Source organism: Corythoichthys intestinalis, chromosome 18, assembly GCF_030265065.1.
Source record: "Corythoichthys intestinalis isolate RoL2023-P3 chromosome 18, ASM3026506v1, whole genome shotgun sequence".
Classification (NCBI taxonomy): Eukaryota; Metazoa; Chordata; class Actinopteri; order Syngnathiformes; family Syngnathidae; genus Corythoichthys; species Corythoichthys intestinalis.
Window position 1 is genome coordinate 17,019,143 of NC_080412.1, and position 22,340 is coordinate 17,041,482.

Consider the following 22,340-nt stretch of genomic DNA (forward strand, 5'->3'; position numbering starts at 1 on the left):
TGTGTACATTTTCGAGTCAGCGTCACCACAGGTGACAGATCGGATCTGCATTTGTGTGTTTACTGCAAGCTGCCGGTCATCAGTCTGTGCCCTGAGGACCAGAGTCCGGCTCATTTTCCTTCCAAATATCTAATCAGAGGATTGATCCAAGCCAGTGACTGCAGGCCAATGCAATTAGCAACCTGATTGGACACAAAAACTACAAAGCTCCCGAGGTACTGAGGAAAGCGATACAAAAACAAAATCTTAGCTCTCGGAGCACTAAAGCATGAATAATGCCTGAACTCCTATTAAGACAAGTTTGTCTTTTTGTCGGAATGTGAGGCGTTTATCACCTTGGCTGCCATTGACGGCACTAGACGTCCAATCCATTTCAACTGGGAGAGGCGAATGAATGTTCATTCGCCTCTCCCAGTCGAAATGGATTGAACATCTAGCGTTGTTAACTGTGCTGAAAGATGAGCATTCACAGCTAGTGCTCCCATAAGTGGATTTTAAGGGGGGCCGGGGGGCCCCGGTGGCCGCAAAGTGTCATTGCATGAAATTGATTTTTCCTATATATATAAAGAAAGAAAAGTTGTAAAGCAATAAAACGAATGAAAAAAAAAAATGAATGAAATGAACAAAAAAATACTTTTATAATGGGTCAAAATTATTTTTAGAACAGATCATGTGACTAGCATCTTAGACGGTCATTTGCTTTGCATATAATTTTCCACAAAAAAAAAAAAAAATAGGGGAGGGCAAATTTATTTTTCAAAGGATTTCTTTTCTTTGATTTTTTTGTTTTTGTTTTTGTTTTTTTTGTTGTTTTTTTTTTTTGATTGAAGCAACTTTTGGGGGATTGAATGATTTAGACATAAATGTCCTACACATAATATGGCTCAAACACAAAAAGTATTGCTTCAATCAAAGAAAACTTTTTCATTGAAAAACTAAGTGTTCAAATGCAAATTTTTCAATCTCATTTTTTTCGCATTCAAAATTCTTTTTCTATGATTGAAATTTTGTCTTTGTTTGATTGAAATGATTGTTCTTTTTGAAAATATATATTTTTTGAAGCAACTTATTTTTTGATTGAATAATAAAGACATAAATGTCCTCGTCAAAATGTGGCCCAAAAAAAAAAATAAAAAAAAAATATATATATATATATATATATATATATATATATATATATATGTGTGTGTGTATGTATGTATGTATATCAGGGCTTTCAAACGATTACAATTTTTAATCGAGTTAATTACAGCTTAAAAAGTAATTAATCGCAATTCAAACCATCTATAAAATATGCCATATTTTTCTGTAAATTATTGTTGGAATGGAAAGATAAGACACAAGATGGATATATACATTCAACATACGGTACATAGGGACTGTATTTGTTTATTATAACAATAAATCAACAAGATGGCATTACCATTATTAACATTCTGTTAAAGCGATCCATGGATAGAAAGACTTGTAGTTCTTTAAAGATAACTGTTAGTACAAGTTATAGAATTTTTATATTAAAACCCCTCTTAATGTTTTCGTTTTAATAAAATTTGTAAAAATTTCAATCAAAAAATAAAATAGTAGCCCGCCATTGTTGATGTCAATAATTACTTACACAATGCTCATGGGTGCTAAAGCCTATAAAATCAGTCGCACCCAAGCGCCAGCAGAGGGCGGCAAAACTCCATAAAACACAATTAACATGTGGGCATTTCACTGGACTGTCATTTAAATCTGTCTGAGTGGGGCATGTGCATTAATTGCGTCAAATATTTTAACGTGATTAATTTAAAAAATTAATTACCGCCCGTTAACGCGATAATTATGACAGCCCTAATATATATATATATATATATATATATATATATATATATATATGAAACGAATACTCGAGCAACTCGAGTAACTCGAGTTTAAAAACTGATCCGAGTAATTTTATTCACCTCGAGTAATCGTTTATTTTGACAGCTCTAAGCATCACATTTTGCTCGGACTACTTTTAATGCGGGACAACGCGCTGATGTCACGTGCGTAGAGGAAGAAGCAAAAAAAAAAAAAAAAAAAAAACTTACTGCACGACGTTACGTTACGATGTTGCTAAATACTAGCCCGCACGATGCTACGTTGGTAGCAGGTAGCGTCTGATGAGTCTCATAGAGATCACATGTATATTGAACTAGATGCTTACTGACAGACTCGGCCGCGTCTGGGCAGCGTTAGTAAACAGCCGCCATCGTAAAGCAATAGAGCGCTAAGTGCTAATAAAGAGCGCTAAGCGCTAATAAAAAAAGATTAACGTTACCTTACCTTGCTAACGTAACGTTAGCCCTGCGGAGGGCTAGGTTTCTATTAATTATGACCACTTTCGATGCGTGGCTAACGTGTCTTACATACAGGCTTTAACATAACATAGCGTTGTGGAGTGATGAGAGTGTAAAATAAACACTCAATAATGCTAACTATCAATTTTAGCTCAGTAGTCATTGCTGGATAAAACACCAAGTAGCACTGGTCCCTAATGTGCTCCAATACAGCCTGTATCATACATTTATTTTGAACACTGCAAAAACTCCAAATCCTATCAGGACTTACAGTTTAGACTAACTTAAAACTTAACTAGAACTTAAAAATGGCTTGACACAAATAGAAATTCAATTGAAACACGTGGGAAAAAATCCTAACTTTTAAGTGATGTGTGTTATAAAGCGTAACGGCATTTTTAGGTATATATATATATATATATATATATATATATATATATTATTATTATTTTTTTTTAATAAGATCTAAAGGTTTTTTGAGTGAAAGCAGTGAATTAGTCTTTTTTTTTTTTTTAATTCTAGTTCTAGCAATTGTTGACTGTTTTCAACAATATACATAAAAAATAAAGACATTGATTGACTGAAAATGGTTCAAGATTAGATGAAATGTCTTGTTTTCCCATGTATATTTATAATTGCTCTTCACCTAAAAATATATTTGTTTTATCAGATTACTCGATTAATCGATAGAATTTTTAGTCGATTAATAAAATATTCGATAGCTGCAGCCCTAATATATATATTTGCATTCAAACTTTTTTTTTTGATTGAAGCAACTTTTTTTGGGTTGAAAAAATATATTTTGATTGAAGCGACTTTTTTTTTTTTTTTTTAATGAATCAACTTTTTTTTGATTGAATAATAAAGACACAAATCTACCTCTATATGGCTCCGCCCTGGGGACACAATTTTTGACTGGGGGACATTGGCACGACACCGGCGGGCGTACAATATTCAATGGATGACGAAAAGTATTGCCTAAGTAGCCTGATGTAGAATTCCCCTCAAGAATGATGGGAAACAAAAAGCGCTCATTGTCAACTTATTATTATAATTATAAATCTTCTTGTAAGTTAATTTTATTGCTGACACTGCGTTTCGGGGTCATCAACATATTGTACCCCCCCCGCCCCAAATGTCAAACTCCGCCTATGAGTGCTACCAGTTTATATGAACTTGACGTCAATCTGCAGTCAAAACCCTAACTACAATGTGGCCCGTTACAAAGATGAGTTTGACACTCCTGGTTTAGGGAGAGAGGCATGCATGCTAAAAAAGCAGTGGACAAGAGCCGCTCGCTGGGAGCCGGATCTCAAAAGCAAACACAGCATCAAGCGACAGGAAGCGTCTCGCTTGGCACAAAAGGGCTTTTTTTTCTCTCTCTCAGGCTCAGAAGAGACAAGAAGGGAATTGTTGAGAGAGGACTGAACTGACGCTTTGGAGCAGAACATGTTCAAGTTATCTTAGAGATCTTTGGTCATTAAAAAAGTAGATATGATCAACTGAAATATGAAATTGGACAGCAAACAAAAGGGTTACGCTTTATTTGAATGCCTCTGATATTGTCATAAGACTCATCATTCTCACACGCCACCTGTCATGAAAATGAAGGAATGCTTATGATAGAGGTCATTAAATGTTAGTCAGTAAATTATGTCACTTTTTCATTCTTTCTAATGTCATTCACTCATGTTTATGACAGTTGATCTACAGTCCCTGACAAAAGTTTTATCGCTTATCCATTTTGTAGAAACAATTGCTAATAACCCGACTTTTAATTATTCAAGTGGTTTCAGAAATGGCTCATATGAAATCGAAGACCCTCCCAAATGATTTTGAATGTACAAAAATATATTTGTTTCACTGAAAAAAGATTAATCATTTAATGAAGACATAAAGGTCAAATTTTGTCAAGACTGAAGTTTTGTCGCCTACAGAAAGTAGTGTGAAAATTGAACAAAAAATGTACTTCAAATACAAAAATATTAGGGCTGTCAAAATTATCGCGTTAACGGGCGGTAAATAATTTTTAAAATTAATCACGTTAAAATATTTGACGCAATTAACGCACATGCCCCGCTCAGACAGATTTAAATGACAGTACAGTGAAATGCCCACATGTTGTGTTTTATGGAGTTTTGCCGCCCTCTGCTGGTGCTTGGGTGTGACAGATTTTATAGGCTTCAGCACCCATGAGCATTGTGTAAGTAATTATTGACATCAACAATGGCGGGATACTAGTTTATTTTTTGATTGAAATTTTTACAAATTTTATTAAAACGAAAACATTAAGAGGGGTTTTAATATAAAATTTCTATAACTTGTACTAACATTTATCTTTTAAGAACTGCACGTCTTTCTATCCATGGATCGCTTTAACAGAATGTTAATAATGTTAATGCCATCTTGTTGATTTATTGTTATAATCAACAAATACAGTACTTATGTATCGTATGTTGAATGTATATATCCATCTTCTGTCTTATATTTCCATTCCAACAATAATTTACAGAAAAATATGGCATATTTTATAGATGGTTTGAATTGCGATTAATTACGATTAATTAATTTTTAAGCTGTAATTAACTCGATTAAAAATTTTAATCGTTTGACAGCCCTAAAAAATATGTTACATAACAGAAGTGAATTAAGTAGTGGTGCTGTGAGATCCAAATTTAATATTTTGCATGACTTCCATGGGCTTGAAGGACTGCATCCGTGCGGTTCGGCAATGATTCATACAATTTATTGATGAAGTCATCAGGAACATCAAAGAAAGCAGTCTTGCATGCCTCCCAGAGTTCATCAACATTCTTGGGTTTCGTCTTCCATGCTTCCTCTTTCATCCTGTTCATGTCTGGTGACTGGGCTGGCCAGTTCTCGAGGATCTTGATCTTCATTGCCTTGAGGAACTTTTAGGTAGAGATTGAAATATGCGATGGAGCACCATCGTGCTGCAGAATTTCTCCCTTTTTATGGTTAGGAATGTAAGAGGCAGCTAAGATTTGTTGATATTTCAGACTATTTATGTTGCCTTCCACCCTGCAGATCTCTCGCACACCCCCATACTGGATGTAACCCCAGACCATGATTTGGCCACCACCTAACTTCACAGTTTTGTGGCCAAAGGTGGATTTTTCAGATGAATCTTCCATTGAATTACACCACAGCTGCCGCAAATATTGCAGGAGACATACTGGAGCTCGCATGGATCCGAGATTCACTCAGAAAACAGTGATTTTTTTTGGTGGGCAAAGGTTGTTGTTCTTGTAGTTGAAGATACCGTGTTCTTGTGGGAGGAAGCGGAAATGCAGACGAAAGTATAGCGGCTTAGATTAACTAAAATAGCCCGGTTTTGAAAAGCGAACGTATCCGTTTCAACGTTTTTTTACATCGTTTTAACCAGAAAAATCGGTTTCGGTTCAAAATCGATTAATCTTAATGACAGTCTTATGATACTGTCATAAGAGGCATTCAAATATCTTGCCAGTGGCAAGCTTCAGGCATGGCAATTTTCTCTGAACTACCACTTCATTTCAGGCTAATGCTATTCAGATTACAAGTAGTGTGCTCTCATGTGACCAAAGACGTCATTTTTATAGATTTTTCCATAAAAATTAGATCAGCTCCAAAAAGAAATAAACACACCTAACAACAGTCAGACATTGATGAGCAGAATGTAAGCAAGAGACATCAGCCTGAGAGCCTCGTCTGACTGATGAGCTCAGTATGTTTCCTGTCAGACAATCACTTTACCTCACCACCACTGGCACAGGAGCTACCAGGGGACAAAAGACTGACAAAAGGAGGACACCCTAATAGGAAAATCAGAGTAAGAAAAACTAAACAAGAAGTGAAAGCCGGATGAAGGTCAAAAAAGTTTGACTCGCTCGCAGCATTTTAAGATGATTGTTCAGATTATTAATAATTGTGATATTTTGTTTAGTATTAGTAAGGTTAGGCGATTCTGACATCTCTTCGTGTGTGATCTATGAGGAAGTCGGATTTCCACTTGAGGGATTACGATCAGTATAATAAATAAAATTTCCAGAATTTAAACTCTTGATTGAACATTGTTTTCTCATTCACGGTCTGACCTCTGTTCCTTCTACTCATGGGGGGTCCGTTCCTGCCTTTTTACACGATTGTGTGTGTGTGTCTGTGAGAGAAAGCGTTTCCCAGACAGGGCCGGATGAGCTATGCTGTCAGGCCCAGCTGAACCTAACGCTTCAAGCCTTTGCTCATTGTTTCCATCTTAAACAAATAGCACTTTTATTTTTGTTTGGCTTCTATGGTTAATGAGGAAATGTTTTATAAGCATTCAGAGACTAAATTGAGACATCAAAGTGCCATTTTTTCACAACGTGTTGTGGTAGTTAGTAAAAGAACATCATTATACCGGTTGATTCAAAAAGATGTGCCCAAAATCATTGCAGTATATTTAAAAAAAACAATAAATAAACACAATAACTAGCTGGATACAAGTATTGTATATAACTTCAAGTTTTTATTTCATGCTTTACAGTTGCTCAATGTGACCACCACCAGCGGCACGGACAACATCAAGCCGATACGAAAATTCCTCCCAAACGCGCTTCAGGATACACACACTCAAGCACACAAAACGCCTTCTGCTGAGAAGTCGCCATTTTGAGCGTAAATAAACCAGTGATTTCCGACAAAGACAAACTGAAATTGATACCCAGTTAAACAAGGATAATTCCTGTATATAATGACAGCTAATTCAGTCTATTTCAATGGTTTTAAAATGAATAAATGCGTGATGATTTTGGCACATTCTTTTTGAATCACCCTGGAAATTAAAAACACCCATTGACGGCAACTGACTGATTGGAAAGTTAAAGGCTCGTGCTTTTGCTTATTGGAGCAAAATTAAAATTGTCAGGGAAGGCTTTCCAAAAATCGGTCATCGGCTACAAAACTGATCTAAACTTTATATAAATGGAACTTTGTGTGTGTGAAAATTTACACATTTTTATTATTAGCGTCTGTGAGTGTTCTCAGGTAGGTTTTGTATCGAAGTACCCCTGATAATTATCGATAATCGAAAAAAATCAGGTTGCAGAAGGAATAGCCTGCAGAGCTTTGAGTAGTGCAGACAATCGACAATATCCCAAAACCGATATATTCCGATTGCTCCCAAACCATATGTTGGATTTAAACGAAAATTGATAGCTTCGTTGTTGCGATCATTGACAGGCATCATGCAAATTTTCAAACCAGAGCACCACCCAAATAGAGCAACAAATTGACAATTGATGAACCGTTAACAGGACTGTCTTCAAAAGTGGCATTTTTGGAACAAGGGCGTAGGTTTGCATAGGGACAGAAGGGACATAACACTACCAACTTTTCAGGATGCTCAAATTGTCCCCAGCATCTTTTAAGCAACCTTATTTGCAGTATATAATTACTTCAGTTATATACTATATCAGTGGGGAGAACAAGTATTTGATACACTGCCGATTTTGCTGGTTTTCCAACTTGCAAGCCATGTAGAGGTCTGTAATTTGTATCATAAGTTCTCTTCAACTGTGGGGGACGGAATCTAATACAAAAATCCAGAAAATCACATTTTATAATTTTTAAATAATAAATTTGTATTTAACTGCATGAAATAAGTATTTGATACATTACCAACTAGTAAATATTTTGGCTCTTAGTTCTTTTTTAAGAACCCCTCCTGTTCTCCACTCATTACCGGAAGTAACTGCACCTGTTTGAACTTGTTACCTGTATATAAGACACATGTTCACATGCTTAAACAAACAGACAGACAGACAGACAGACAGACAGACAGACAGACAGACAGACAGACAGACAGACAGACAGACAGACAGACAGACAGACAGACAGACAGACAGACAGACAAACAAACAAACTCCAACCTCTCAACAATGGCCAAGACGAAAGAGCTGTGTAAGGACATCAGGGAAAAAATAATAGACCTGCACAAGGCTGGGATGGGCTACAGGAAAATAAGCAAGCAGCTTGGTGAGAAGGTAACAACTGTTGGAGCGATTATTAGAAAATGGAAGAAGTTCAAGTTGACGGTCAATCTGCCTCGTTCTGGGGCTCCATGCAAGATCTCACCTCGTGGGGCATCACTCATCATGAGGAAGGAGAGGGATCAGCCCAGAACTACACGGCAGGACCTGGTCAATGACCTGAAGAGAGCTGGTACCACAGTCTCGAAGAAAACCATTGGAAACCCATTGCGCCGTCATGGATTAAAATCCTACAGCGCACACAAGGTCCCACTGCTCAAGCCAGTGCATGTCCAGACACGTCTGAAGTTTGCCAGTGACCATCTGGATGATCCAGAGGAGCAATGGGAGAAGGTCATGTGGTCGGGTGAGACCAAAATTGAACTTTTTGGTCGAAACTCGGTTCGTCGTGTTTGGAGGAAAAAGAAGGATGAGTACAACCCCAAGAACACCATCCCAACCGTGAAACATGGAGGAGGAACCATCATTTTTTGGGGCTGCTTCTCTGCCATGGGTACAGGACGACTGCACCGTATTGAGGGGAGGATGGATGGGGCTATGTATCGCCAGATCTTGGCTGACAACCTCCTTCCTTCAATGAGAGCCCTGACGATGGGTCGTGGCTGGGTCTTCCAGCATGACAACGACCCAAAGCACACAGCCAAGGCAACTAAAGAGTGGCTCCGTATGAAAGCATCTTAAGGTCCTGGAATGGCCTAGCTAGTCACCAGATCTGAACCCGATAGAAAATCTATCGAGGGAGCTGAAAGTCCGTGTTGCCCGGCAGCAGCCCCGAAACCTGAAGGCTCAGGAGAAGATCTGCATGGAGGAGTGGGCCAAAATCCCTGCTGCAGGGTGTGCAAACCTTGTCAAGGACTACAGGAAACATTTGGTATCTGTAATAGCAAACAAAGGTTTCTGTACCAAATATTAAGTTCATTTTTAGTGATGTATCAAATACTTATTTCATGCAATTAAACGCAAATTTATTATTTAAAAATCATACAAAGTGATTTTCTGGTTTTTTGTATTAGATTCACACTTTGTGTGTGTGAAAATTTACACATTTTTATTATTAGCGTCTGTGAGTGTTCTCAGGTAGGTTTTGTATCGAAGTACGCCCGATAAGTATCGAAAATCGATAATCGAAAAAAATCAGGCTGCAGAAGCAATAGACCAAATTTGACACACTGATAGACAGTGACATCAATAGTTTTTCTCAGCAGTTTCAAGGTTGCAGAGCTTTCAGTAGTGCAGAAAATCGACAATATCCCAAAACGGATAGGCCTATTTTCCGATTGCTCCCAAACCGTATGTTGGCTTTGAACAAAAATTGATAAATTCACTGCTGCGGTCATTGACAGTCACCATGCAAATTTTCATATCGGAGCACCAATTAAATAGAGCGACAAATTGACAATTGATGAACCGTTAATAGGACTACTTTTAAAAGTGCTGTTTTTGGAACAAAGGCGTAGGTTTGCATAGGGATGGTAGGGACATAACACTAGCAACTTTTCAGGATGCTCAAATTGTCCCCACCAACTTTTAAGCAGCCTTATTTGCATTATATAATGACTTTAGTTGTATAGGTAATTTAGATTGTCTTGCAATATGGTGTAAGGATAGAATTGACCCTACCATTATTAAGTGAAGTATTTTCATTATGTTCAGACGTACATTTATGCCTTATTACTTGAGGAATGTGCCAGCCCGGGGGCCAAATGCGGCCCGTGGTCAAATTTTATTCGGCCCCCAGCCTCCGTCATAAAATCAAAAATGTCTGGCCCGCACACAGACTTAATAAATTGGTCAGCAGTACTACTACCAGCATATGAAGTAGCTTACACACTAAATGCTACTCCTCATTTACCCACTAAAAGACAGCAGCACTCTAAGCAACATTACCCCGTATGACCCTTTACTCCCAATTTTCTAAAATGGCGACAATCAACAAAAAAAAAGAAAGTTGACTGCGACGGCCGACGCTTCAAGGATAGGTGGAAATTGGACTATTTCTTCTCTAATATACGCAACAACTGTGTATGCCTCATTTGCAAAGAGACAGTCGCTGTTTTTAAAGAGTTTAGTGTGAGGCGATATTAACAAACAAGACACACTTACATGTACAACAAGATTACCGGGAAGGTACGTAGCGATAAATTGAAGCAACTTGAAGCTAGTTTAATTTTACAGCAGCTGTATTTCACAAGAGCCTGAGAGATGAAAGAGAAGGCCACAAAGGCTCGTTGCGAGATTGTTGAAATTATGAGTTAAAAAAAAAAAAATAAGCAAATGTAACACACCAAATGGCCTGCTAAAATTTGCTTAAATATATTGTTCTACTTAAAGGACGTCAGCCAAGATCGGCCCCCCACATTTTTACCTCACCAAATCTGGCCCCCTTTGCAAAAAGTTTGGACACCCCTGTACTAAGCCATACTTCTTACTTTTACTTGAGTAGATTTGTGAAGAAAAAAAAACGCTACTCCTACTCCGCTACTTTGGGCTACACAAGTCGTTACATTTTTTGTCTTTTTTTCTACATATTAGATATATATATATATATATATTTTTTTTTTTGCATGCAATGCTATTTCCAAGAGTAGTGCTACTAATTTCACCATTGAGATCTCGCAACAGTAATCACATGACTCCATTACACCAATCAGGCACAAGCTTGCCGTTCATGCTGTTGATCACGCCAGCCTGTTCAATTACGCGTCTTTAAAGCACCATAACAAATGAAGTATTTGACATAGAGAGCTGCTCTCAACACGAATCGAAATCGCGGATTTAAAACTCACACAGTTTTTATTTGGCACTGATTGACCACAGAAAACTGAAGATATGATCCTTTTAATATCATGATAGTAACTATGAAGGAACTACAGTATTCATTACGCAAACTAGGAACTATTTTCTCCACTAGAGGGCAGGGCACTCATGGTCATTGGACGAATTTTTTTTTTTTAGTTCTTTGGCTTAATGTTGTTATGTAATGGGTTATTGTACAGTATCATTATAACAACAGTTTATATAGATAGGTTTGTGCTGAAAGAAAAAATACAATAAATACGCAAAAAATAAAAAATCTTATAAAAATAAGCAGTTACTCAAAATGTTACTCATTACTTGAGTATTCTTTTCACTGGATATTTTTTTACTTGTATTTGAGTACATTTTTTGGATGAATACTTTTACTTTTACTTGAGTAATATTATTTTGAAGTAACACTACTCTTTATCAAGTAAATGTTTTGGCTACTCTACCCACCTCTGCATGTCGACAACATGCCGCCTCCTCCGCCCCCTTCGAAGAGGAGGGATATTACGTTTTATATATAATATTATTTGATATTAAGTTTTTTTCGGCCAGCAGCAGCAGCCTCTGTAAGTCATGTAAAAAGACGTAAATGTTATGGACGCGGGAAACACACCACTAAATTTTGCTGCTGAAAGTCCGACCTGCATGCATCGGAGTTAGCTTAACATTAAAATGTGTGAATTTTCTAGCCTGCAAAACTCAAGTAGGAAGCTGCTTGGACAGAGGTGTCCTCCTGTATTTGTTTTGAGCGAAATGTAGTGAACTGAGGTTTAACCCATTCTCCATAATTTTCATTTTTATTTTATTTATGTGATCTTAAAGCAGCCAAAAGGAGCTTTCATGTTTTTGTTCAGTTTGACAGTAGTCCATTTTTATTTTTATTTTTTTAATACATTTTTCCCTGACTAAGAAGTTTTTTTCAGTTATATTTAACTTCTTTATTTTGACGATGTTGAGTGGTCTTAGGAAAATGTTTACTTTTTGCATTCCTGGATAGTTTAGAGATTGTTAAGTTATAAGTTTGTATTTATTGTGTATTTTAATATAATTTAAGTGTTCAAATATTGCAATTTAAATTTGCAAATAAAATCCAGACATTTATTCTGGAATTTTTCAAAATGTTTCTTTAGTAGTTTTTGAAAACCAATGTTTGAATTGAATGGTGTATCACTAGAACCAATACATATTAAATTTAAGTATAGTCAATCCTAATTTATTTTGCATTGATCATTTAGCCCAGGGGTCCCCAACCTATTCCACTAAGGCACACCGTGGGTGCAGGATTTCATTCTTACCAAACAAGATGACAACACTTTTTCCCCAATCTGGTGTTTTACAAGTGCAATCAGTTGATTGCAGTCAGGTGTGGCTTGTTTTAGCAGAAGCCTCATTGGTTCAACTGTCTCTGCTGGATCGGCTGGAACAAAAACCAGGACCCACAGTGTGCCTTGAGGACTGGGTTGAAAACCCCTGCCTATCAATTTATTAGGTTCATATTCGTGAGAAACGTAGCTCGGACCCCAGTGCAACCAATCTGTTTGGTCTTATTTATGTCTCGTCCCGAGCAAAAAGTGTACATGCAGGTAATGCTGTTATATCGTCCCTACCAATGTTGAGACCAAACCTACGCCCTTGTTTTGGAATGTAGTTTAGACCTTAGAATTATGCGACCTTCATTTGGTCCTGCAATCCAACATTGAGACTCATTTTTAAAAACTTCAACAATTTTTCAGAGGCTTTAACAAACCTTGGCCTCAACAACCCAGCACAAGTAGTATGCCTAGCAACACTGGGCTATTCTGCTTGTCTACTTTAAATGCTACAAAATGTGGATGAACAGTTTCATTATGTACAGTGCCTTGCAAAAGTATTCGGCCCCCTTGAATCTTGCAACCTTTCGCCACATTTCAGGCTTCAAACATAAAGATATGAAATTGAATGTTTTTGTCAAGAATCAACAACAAGTGGGACACAATCGTGAAGTGGAACAACATTTATTGGATAATTTAAACTTTTTTAACAAATAAAAAACTGAAAAGTGGGACGTGCAATATTATTCGGCCCCTTTACTTTCAGTGCAGCAAACTCACTCCAGAAGTTCAGTGAGGATCTCTGAATGATCCAATGTTGTCCTAAATGACCGATGATGATAAATAGTAGTGATGCACGATAATACATTTTTCAACCGATACCGATAACCGATAATTTCCTCATTCCAACCGATAACCGATAATGTCAAGCAGATAATTCTATTTAAAGATTTATGTAAAATGTTAAAGTATACACAAAAGAAAATATTACTGTGCAAAAATATAATTTATTGCTCTTTTTTTTCAACATAAAATATGAACAAGTCGTCAATTCCAACATCTAAATAATGACAGATTGTCTGACATTGTGTAATGGTAAACTTTTGGCAACAATTACTTACAGAGTAAATACCTAAATTGCACAAAAATGCCTTTAAAAGTATGCCATTCCTAACATATATAACATTAATACACTGCAAAACACACCTCCTTAAAACTATTCAGTTTTAAGTGTAAATCTATTGGAAATAAGTGAAATTATCTGCCAGCGCTTCAAGTGTATTTCTTTCAGATTTCTTGGAAGGAAAATAGCTAGCCGAAAATAATCTTAACAGCCTTATTTTAAGCAATAAATTATTATACTTAATCCTAAAAAAAAAAAAAAAAAACTTGGAAGAGGAAAAGATTTTGAATAATATTTGTGGCTACAGAATATTATTGTTATTTCATTACAACAGGAATGTGCATATTTAAATTGATACGTGTTAATAAGTGCCAATAAGTTTTGATTATCTACTGTGACTGCAATTGAGCAGACAAATAAATTAGATTAATTTGAAAAGTGATTACTAATGTTATATGCTTTGTTGCACACTGTGAAAATGATTAACTCAAAAGAGCGAGATGTCATGTACCCATTCTGCAGCGCTTTGTTTACATTTGCGGCACTAACGACGTGTGCTTTACAGCAGCTAAACTGATACACGGCAGTACTATTTGGATGGAGTTGGAGCTCGCATCTCCATGCGTGAGTTTTGTTAAGCCGAAAATAAAGGCAGCGTTACAAAGTCATCTGACCGCTCGTCATTTTACATACTGAATGCATTATTGGCTGGCTGACTTCATTTTCTCCATGTTTAAATTATCATCTAACCACTGTGCCGTCATGATAAGCTTGCTTACTGGACATCACTTCTCCAAATGTACACGGTGAAAATGTGATTGGCATGTTTTTCATGAAGAATGGTGGTCGTATAAACTGCATTATTTTTTTTATCCAGGGCTTTGGCTCTCGGGTCATTTCGGTAAAAAAAAAATCGTATCTCGTCTCGGCGGCGGCTACGTTCCTACCAGATAATCCGCCCGCACCGGCCGGTTCGCCGCGGCGTATTCGGGGGCTGGCTCTGCTCGCACGCCGTGAGGGAACGCTCGAGAAACCGGGGTGTTCGCCGGAGGTCCTGAAGCCGTGGAACCGGGCTCTGCCCGCCGCGGCGGCCTGCCGGGACCATCCAGAGCGGCGGGCTCCGTCGGAGGACGGCTACTTGCCGACTATCGGTCTCCAGTCGTGCCGGTGTTTAGCCTTAGATGCGAGTTTACCACCCGCCTTGGGCTGCTTTCCCAAACAACCCGACTCTGTATCGTCACAAGCCCCGTAGTTTCACTTAGTGTTTACAATAGCTTTAGCATTCCCGCTGGCAGCAGCCTCGTATTCGTTCCAAAAATCTTTGTGATGCAGTTTTAAATGGATGCTGGGTTAGTGGTTTTGAATGAAGACGCTTTCTTTCGGTCTCGTGGAACTTTGCGGTACATGTTTCGAGGATGGCGAGAGCGTCGTTTTTTTAGTAACAGCCGCCATAATATTCAACTATTTCTTGTCGTGTAACTCCGCCTCCTCAACCCCTCCTCCCTCAGGGGCTTCAGAGAGGGGAGGGGTTGAGGAGGCAGCATGCTGAATTCTTCGGTTGCGCACATTTGGAGGCTAAATCAAGTATATAATTATCGGATTGCATTATCGGTTGAATTTTTTTATGATCTGGATTATCTGTGTGACGTCATAATTGCCATTATCGGCCGATAATTATCGGCGACCGATATTATCGTGTATCTTTAATAAATAGAATCCACTTGTGTGTAATCAAGTCTCCGTATAAATGCACCTGCTCTGTGATAGTCTCAGGGTTCTGTTTAAAGTGCAGAGAGCATTATGAAAACCAAGGAACACACCAGGCAGGTCCGAGATACTGTTGTGGAGAAGTTTAAAGCCGGATTTGGATACAAAAAGATTTCCCAAGCTTTAAACATCTCAAGGAGCACTGTGCAAGCCATCATATTGAAATGGAAGGAGCATCAGACCACTGCAAATCTACCAAGACCCGGCCGTCCTTCCAAACTTTCTTCTCAAACAAGGAGAAAACTGATCAGAGATGCAGCCAAGAGGCCCATGATCACTCTGGATGAACTGCAGAGATCTACAGCTGAGGTGGGAGAGTCTGTCCATAGGACAACAATCAGTCGTACACTGCACAAATCTGGCCTTTATGGAAGAGTGGCAAGAAGAAAGCCATTTCTCAAAGATATCCATAAAAAGTCTCGTTTAAAGTTTGCCACAAGCCCCCTGGGAGACACACCAAACATGTGGAAGAAGGTGCTCTGGTCAGATGAAACCAAAATTGAACTTTTTGGCCACAATGCAAAACGATATGTTTGGCGTAAAAGCAACACAGCTCATCACCTTGAACACACCATCCCCACTGTCAAACATGGTGGTGGCAGCATCATGGTTTGGGCCTGCTTTTCTTCAGCAGGGACAGAGAAGATGGTTAAAATTGACGGGAAGATGGATGCAGCCAAATACAGGAACATTCTGGAAGAAAACCTGTTGGTATCTGCACAAGACCTGGGACTGGGACGGAGATTTATCTTCCAACAGGACAATGATCCAAAACATAAAGCCAAATCTACAATGGAATGGTTAAAAAATAAACGTATCCAGGTGTTAGAATGGCCAAGTCAAAGTCCAGACCTGAATCCAATCGAGAATCTGTGGAAAGAGCTGAAGACTGCTGTTCACAAACACTCTCCATCCAACCTCACTGAGCTCGAGCTGTTTTGCAAGGAAGAATGGGCAAGAATGTCAGTCTCTCGATGTGCAAAACTGATAGAAACATACCCCAAGCGACTTGCAGCTGTAATTGGAGCAAAAGGTGGCGCTACAAAAATAAGGTCAAAATATTAAAAGTTAGTCTACTCTAAACTCTCATTTCCTGCTAGTTGCCCATCACTGTCTCCCTTAGGGCAAAGTCAATCAGTCTTCTGAAGTCCTCACTCATCGATCTGAACTCACCTGAGGCTCAGCCCACTGCATGATTTAAAGCACGTAGGCCATTCTCTCTCCTTTCATCATGTTTTTTTTTTCACTCTCAAACACTTGCGGTAAATAAGCATGTGTGTTTGCACAGCCCCGTGTAAGATGATAGGACACAATTAGTTCACAAGCACCACTGTGCTCTCTGTTCCGCACGCACACTTATGTCCCCTGCTCCATTACAGATTCAACTACGTGTGACATCAAGCTTTGTCTGCAGATATAATCACAGCTACGTATACGTGCTCACAATAGCCGCCGTTTCCTGTTCTCCATTAAAATTAGGATCCCGTTTGACGGAAAGTTTTGCCGAGAGTGGGAACGTTTGAGCAACAGGTGCGGTTGCATTGTCTTTGCTTTCAATTTCCTCACAGCGGGCATAGTTTATGCTAAGATTTTTTTAGAAAAAAACTGGTGTAATCTGTATGACTATGTCTGGTTGTTATGCTATTGTTATATACAGAAACTGCAGCACTTGGACTTTTTTTTTTTTTTTTTTTTTTACAATACAGGTAGTCCCCAGTTTACGAACGAGTTCTATTACTGCGCTGGCGACGTAACCCGAATTTACGTGCAACTCGGAATTAACCCTTTAATTACCCTTAATCTCAAAATAACTATCTAAAAACATGTATTGTACGTCAACGTCATATTATTTTTATTGGATATTTCTTCCCTCCGTTAACTTCGATCACACCATAGTTCTTCATACAACCAACATTTATTTATTTGTGACCATCAAACTATTAACACACATTTAGAAAATACAATCATGACAGAGCGTTCAATAATGCTATAAAGTAAATCAATAGAGATATGTTTGCTTACTAAAACATACCTGCACAGTAATATCGAGGGAAATATGTTTCAAATCTTGGGCAATTCAACAAGAAAAACGGCAGCTACTAGTGGCACCGGTCCAACGGTGAAAGTGAACGCTGCTTAATAAGCTAGCCGGCTAATAGCGAGCTAAGGGGGGCATCGCCGAGCCTGCGCTATTTACCCTTTCTCTGGCTTTTTGCATACCTGTCAGCCCGAGGCCATTGGGAATCTTACAAATAGTGATGTATGCCGTTACAAATTGGTGACTAATCTTTCAACGTCGTATATAGCATGCAATCTGAAACAAAAATAAAACTGAATTTTTAAAATAATATGAATTTATTGGTAATATTGAAACATATAACTTGGAGAAAACAAAGAACAATCAATATCTTCAGCTACATCATGATTACTAAAATTTAACAGTGACTTTTGTTATAATCATATGTACACTTTTGGCAATTTCTATCATATCTTTTGATTGCTGCACTTAAGCTCACAATTCAGTTTGACTTGAAGGTAGTTCGTAAGTGTGTCCAATTATAGATTAAAAAGGTCAATTGATAAAATTAACTTACCGATGCAATCTTTGAGTCAGGGAACATTTCTTTTACTAATTCTCAGAAGTGATCAGAAATAGTTGCGGGCAAATTGTGCTCGGCAACAAATTGGCAGAATAAAATCCTCGCTTTCGTCACTTTTCATTCTGCAGATTTCATCTTTATGACCAGTGTTGTTAATCTTACTTTTAAAAAGTAATTAATTACAGTTACAAATTACTTCTCTCAAAAAGTTAAGTTAGTAACTCAGGCTACGTTCATACTACAGGTATTAATGCACGAATCCAATTTTTTTGTCTTATCCGTTTTTTTGGCATGCCCGTTCAGACTGCCTTTGTCTATTGAGACTGTTCAAGTATTACGCATGCGCACTAATTCGCAGTGCGACACGCGCTGAGCAAGAAGACCAGCATGCTTGCATCCAAACAAATGACACACGTCATCCGTCATTCCATATTTTGCTTTTCAAAAGGAGAACAAATGACATAAATAATCCCCGTTTAGGCTTATATTCAAAATTTATATGGATCGATAGCATGCACGCACTGTCCGTGCATGTCACACACACATACGGGCAGTTTGCCCAGACTCTCGGCCGTGTAGGCAACGTTGAAATATTGCTCACTTGGAGCAGAGAGAAAACTGAGCATTCTCAGGCTTATCCTCAACCCATTTTTATTTTTTCTGACTGTTGTCAAGCCCAGCCCTTCCCCAGAAGCCGTGTTCACTGCAAGCTAGGCGCTAATAACACACAGCTGCACCGCTACAGTAGCGTCTCTCTCGCTATTTGATGACGTAATTGCGGCATGAAATCCGATTTGGGAGAGTGGACAGTACAGACCGCCGCAACAGTCTGGAAAAATGTGGCCCAGATCGGATTTGAACCACATACGAAAGTGACCCAGATCGGATTTGAAATGGTCCAGTTCTATGCGACTTGTCACGTTCAGACCGTAAAGTTAATGCCTCACTCGAGTCGGAAAAACACGAAAAAATTGTATTCGTGCATTAAGACCTGTAGTATGAACATAGCCTCAGTTACTTGAATGTAAGAGTAATTAGTTACTTGGCAAAGTAAAGTGTTACCTTTCATGTTTTTTTAAATTATTTTAAAAAAAATTTTCCATTTAAAAAAAAAAAACAAAAAACAGAAACATTTGCTATGTTTGGAAATCGTTTAATGTTGTGAATCAACTGTTAAAGTTGTTAAATTGCAACCCTTTTTGCATTAATTCCCTTCTATCTACTTTCGACATGTGAAAGTTTTAAAACTGTTTCACCATTTAAAGATAGATTTAAGTCAAGATTTGCCCGATTTAGGAGTATTTTAGATAAAAAGTTACTTAGGTTTGCTAGGAAGGTTCACTACATCAGAGCCTTTCTGAGAAGTCTACTGCTTTAAAATGGTGGCTGCCAAGTCTGTCATTTTGCATGTAGTTCTATATGCATGTTATATCTGGGTGTACACTGTAGGCTGTCGGCTACAGTCAGGAAATATTGGAGCCACCTAGCCTAGCATCACTTTTGCTACAGCGTCACAACAAACACTCTTCTCTCTCCGTGTCTCCGATTTTTCTCGCGTCATTCAACCAACGTAACGCATAGTAACGCACATTGTCTCGTTGCCGAAACGGTGACAAAATCCGAACTGAGAAAAAAAAATGTAATGCATGAAAAACGTACAGATTTTTAACGTACGGCGTACACATTTAAAAATCAGTGCTCACTTGTACAAATTACGCCGAAACCGTACAATTTGACAGGTATGTTCTTGTAATGTTAAATAGCGTTAACCCCCGCTTCCCGACATGAAAGTAACGCTCGAAACTAACAGAAAGTAGCACTAGCGTGACATCAAACAAGCCCGAGTGCAATAAAGGAAAGCGGACCGCACATATAATTTATGTATGAAATACCAGATATGCTTAGCAATTACAAAATGAAGGAGATAGTACCTTTTCTCGTAGGCACCGTCTAACTGTTTGCATTATTCTAACACACTTAAGATAATCAATCAGGGAATAGCATTGTTTCTCGTATTTACTGTTTGACTGTTTGTATTACTCTAACACACCCAATATAAAATAAATAGCACTTATACCATAGTTTAAGGTAAACAAGCAGAATATAGGGCATAAAAGAAATACGGTGCCTTCTTATCACGGAAACCCAACATGTGCATCATGAGCAAGATTGACTCTGACAAGCCCATGTTTGCACCACCAACTCTCGCAATCAGTTCTCCCGGACAGTCCAGAGCAAAAGGCAGGGCGCCCTGTCCCAACACAAGGAACACCAGAGAACGCTGGATATCCAATGGATAACACGACTGATAAGACTCCAAGAGCAACTTTGACGCTAAGGTGGCAAAATCCACAACCCTCATTGCCCTGACAACAGTAACTCCCGAATCCTCCTGTCCAATCCATAAACAGACAAATATCCCAAACACACCCTTCTTTCTGCTTACGGCCCACCCCGGGAGATCCTTCAAAAGACTGAATGTTTAACTAAGCGTTGTCATTTTTTTCTCGGGAACCTTTTGTTGACGTGTGATATGGTGACCTTGGAATGGGTTTGCCTCCTCGCCTGAGTCTGTATCTGTTTCGCCTTTATGTTTGATCGCTGTCGACCCGAATAAATTGTCAACTTGTTCTCAGTAAGCCTTCTTTAAACCTTTCAAAATTGAGTCAGTACAAAGGGTTAAGACTAAGGTGAATGCATGGAGTTTGGCCTTCTGGCCGGATTGTAGGGTTTCGCCGGCCTGGGTTCGTTGGAGCTGCGCCAATGCGGGTCTGGCGGTTCCGCTGGCGTGATTCCGGCGGTCTGGCTAGAAGGTCTGATTCCTTCAAAATCAACCATTTAGATTTAATAAATAATAAAATTAAATGACAAATAATACACTGTACTTTACTATTAATGCTGAGAGGTTGGGGATAACACACTGTTACATGACTTAAATTTAAAAAAAAAAAACAAAAACAAAAAAAAAAAAACTTGAGACAAAACGGCGGACAAGACTCCGGAGTTGTAAAGTTGAAATCAAGTAAGTCGGGTACGTCATAACCCATGGACTACCTGTACTGGGGCTATTCTGGGTCCTGACATGTAGGCTTTTACTATTTTATATCTATCAGATGGAAATTTGAGGCTAATTTGTTACTAAACAGTACATAAAGGTTAAACGTTACATTCAGTTCGCATTTGAATATTAGTATTAGCCAAGCTAAAGGACTTTCTGTTAAACTATTACTCTTTTTGAGTCTGTAAAGTTCATGTGGCTGTACTGATAATTGCTCTAACCTTTTCACAGTCGAACATGGTGGCTTTAGTGACACTGAAACTACCTGACCTTTCGTATGAGGTCTTCTGTCGAATTCATTTGAACTTTCAGTTCCATTGACGGAGCTTGACGTCCTATCCACTTCGACTGATACGGACATTCATTCGCCGCTCCCAGTCAAAACAGAATGGATGTCTAGTAGCGCCGTCAACGAGTTAAGCGAGTGCCCTATTGACAAGTTTCCTGAGCGAAAATTGGACAGTGCTATCTTTGACATTTTCTGCTACGGACGCCCGGTTTAGACAGGAACACCATGAATTGAGGTTGAAGTAGACAAAGTTTTAAACTGCCAAATCAAACCAGAGGAACCCACGGAATCTCCAAAATTGGATTCAGCATGACGTAGACTCCGGGATTTACTGTGCTGTGTGTGGTTGTGTGAACTCCTGGAAGTGCCTAGAGTGGAATCTTTTGAACAGCGTCCAGCTTCAAAGCGCCAGTGTGGATCTACCTCGCCATACACCCTAAATCGAAACCAGTAGCAGATTAATGTTAGTACGAGTTATAATAATTTGATATTAAAACCCCTCTTAATGTTTTCGTTTCAATAAAATTTGTAAAATTATTTTAACTAGTAGGGCACCATTGTTGTTGACATCACAGGGTGGTGACGTCACATGGCCACGCTGCCGGAATTCCATGTGACACTCTTATTAAAAAAAAAAAAAAAAAAAAGATTCGAAGCTCGCGCTGTTTATTGGCATAAGCTTCGGCAACTCTTTCACAACAAACATAGTGTATCATATAGTGAAAATACAACAAAAATAATATTCATATCGCTCAAAATATAATGTTCACAAAAAGAAAAGTGCTTCAATCTGTATTAATGAGGCCCTATCTGACACAGTTAAACAACAATGCAAAGAGAACTGACATTCACAAATTCACAATCAAAATAGATATGCAAAATACACATAAAACTTCCTCAGACTTTAGTCAAACTCTATATAAACATTTCAACAACTTGTTTAGCTCAACAAATACACTGGATGGCAATATTTAGTCACAATATACAAACTTTGACTCTGGGATCCATTACCAGGAGACAACACTACCCGCACTAAAA

At 38.4% G+C, this 22,340-nt stretch overlaps 1 protein-coding gene across 4 annotated transcripts in view; it reads right to left on the reverse strand.

Moving 5' to 3' along the window:
- specc1 (sperm antigen with calponin homology and coiled-coil domains 1) overlaps positions 1-22,340 on the reverse strand; it is a 120,106-nt gene that overhangs the window by 11,994 nt on the left and 85,772 nt on the right. The gene's annotated exons all lie outside the window — the stretch shown is intronic.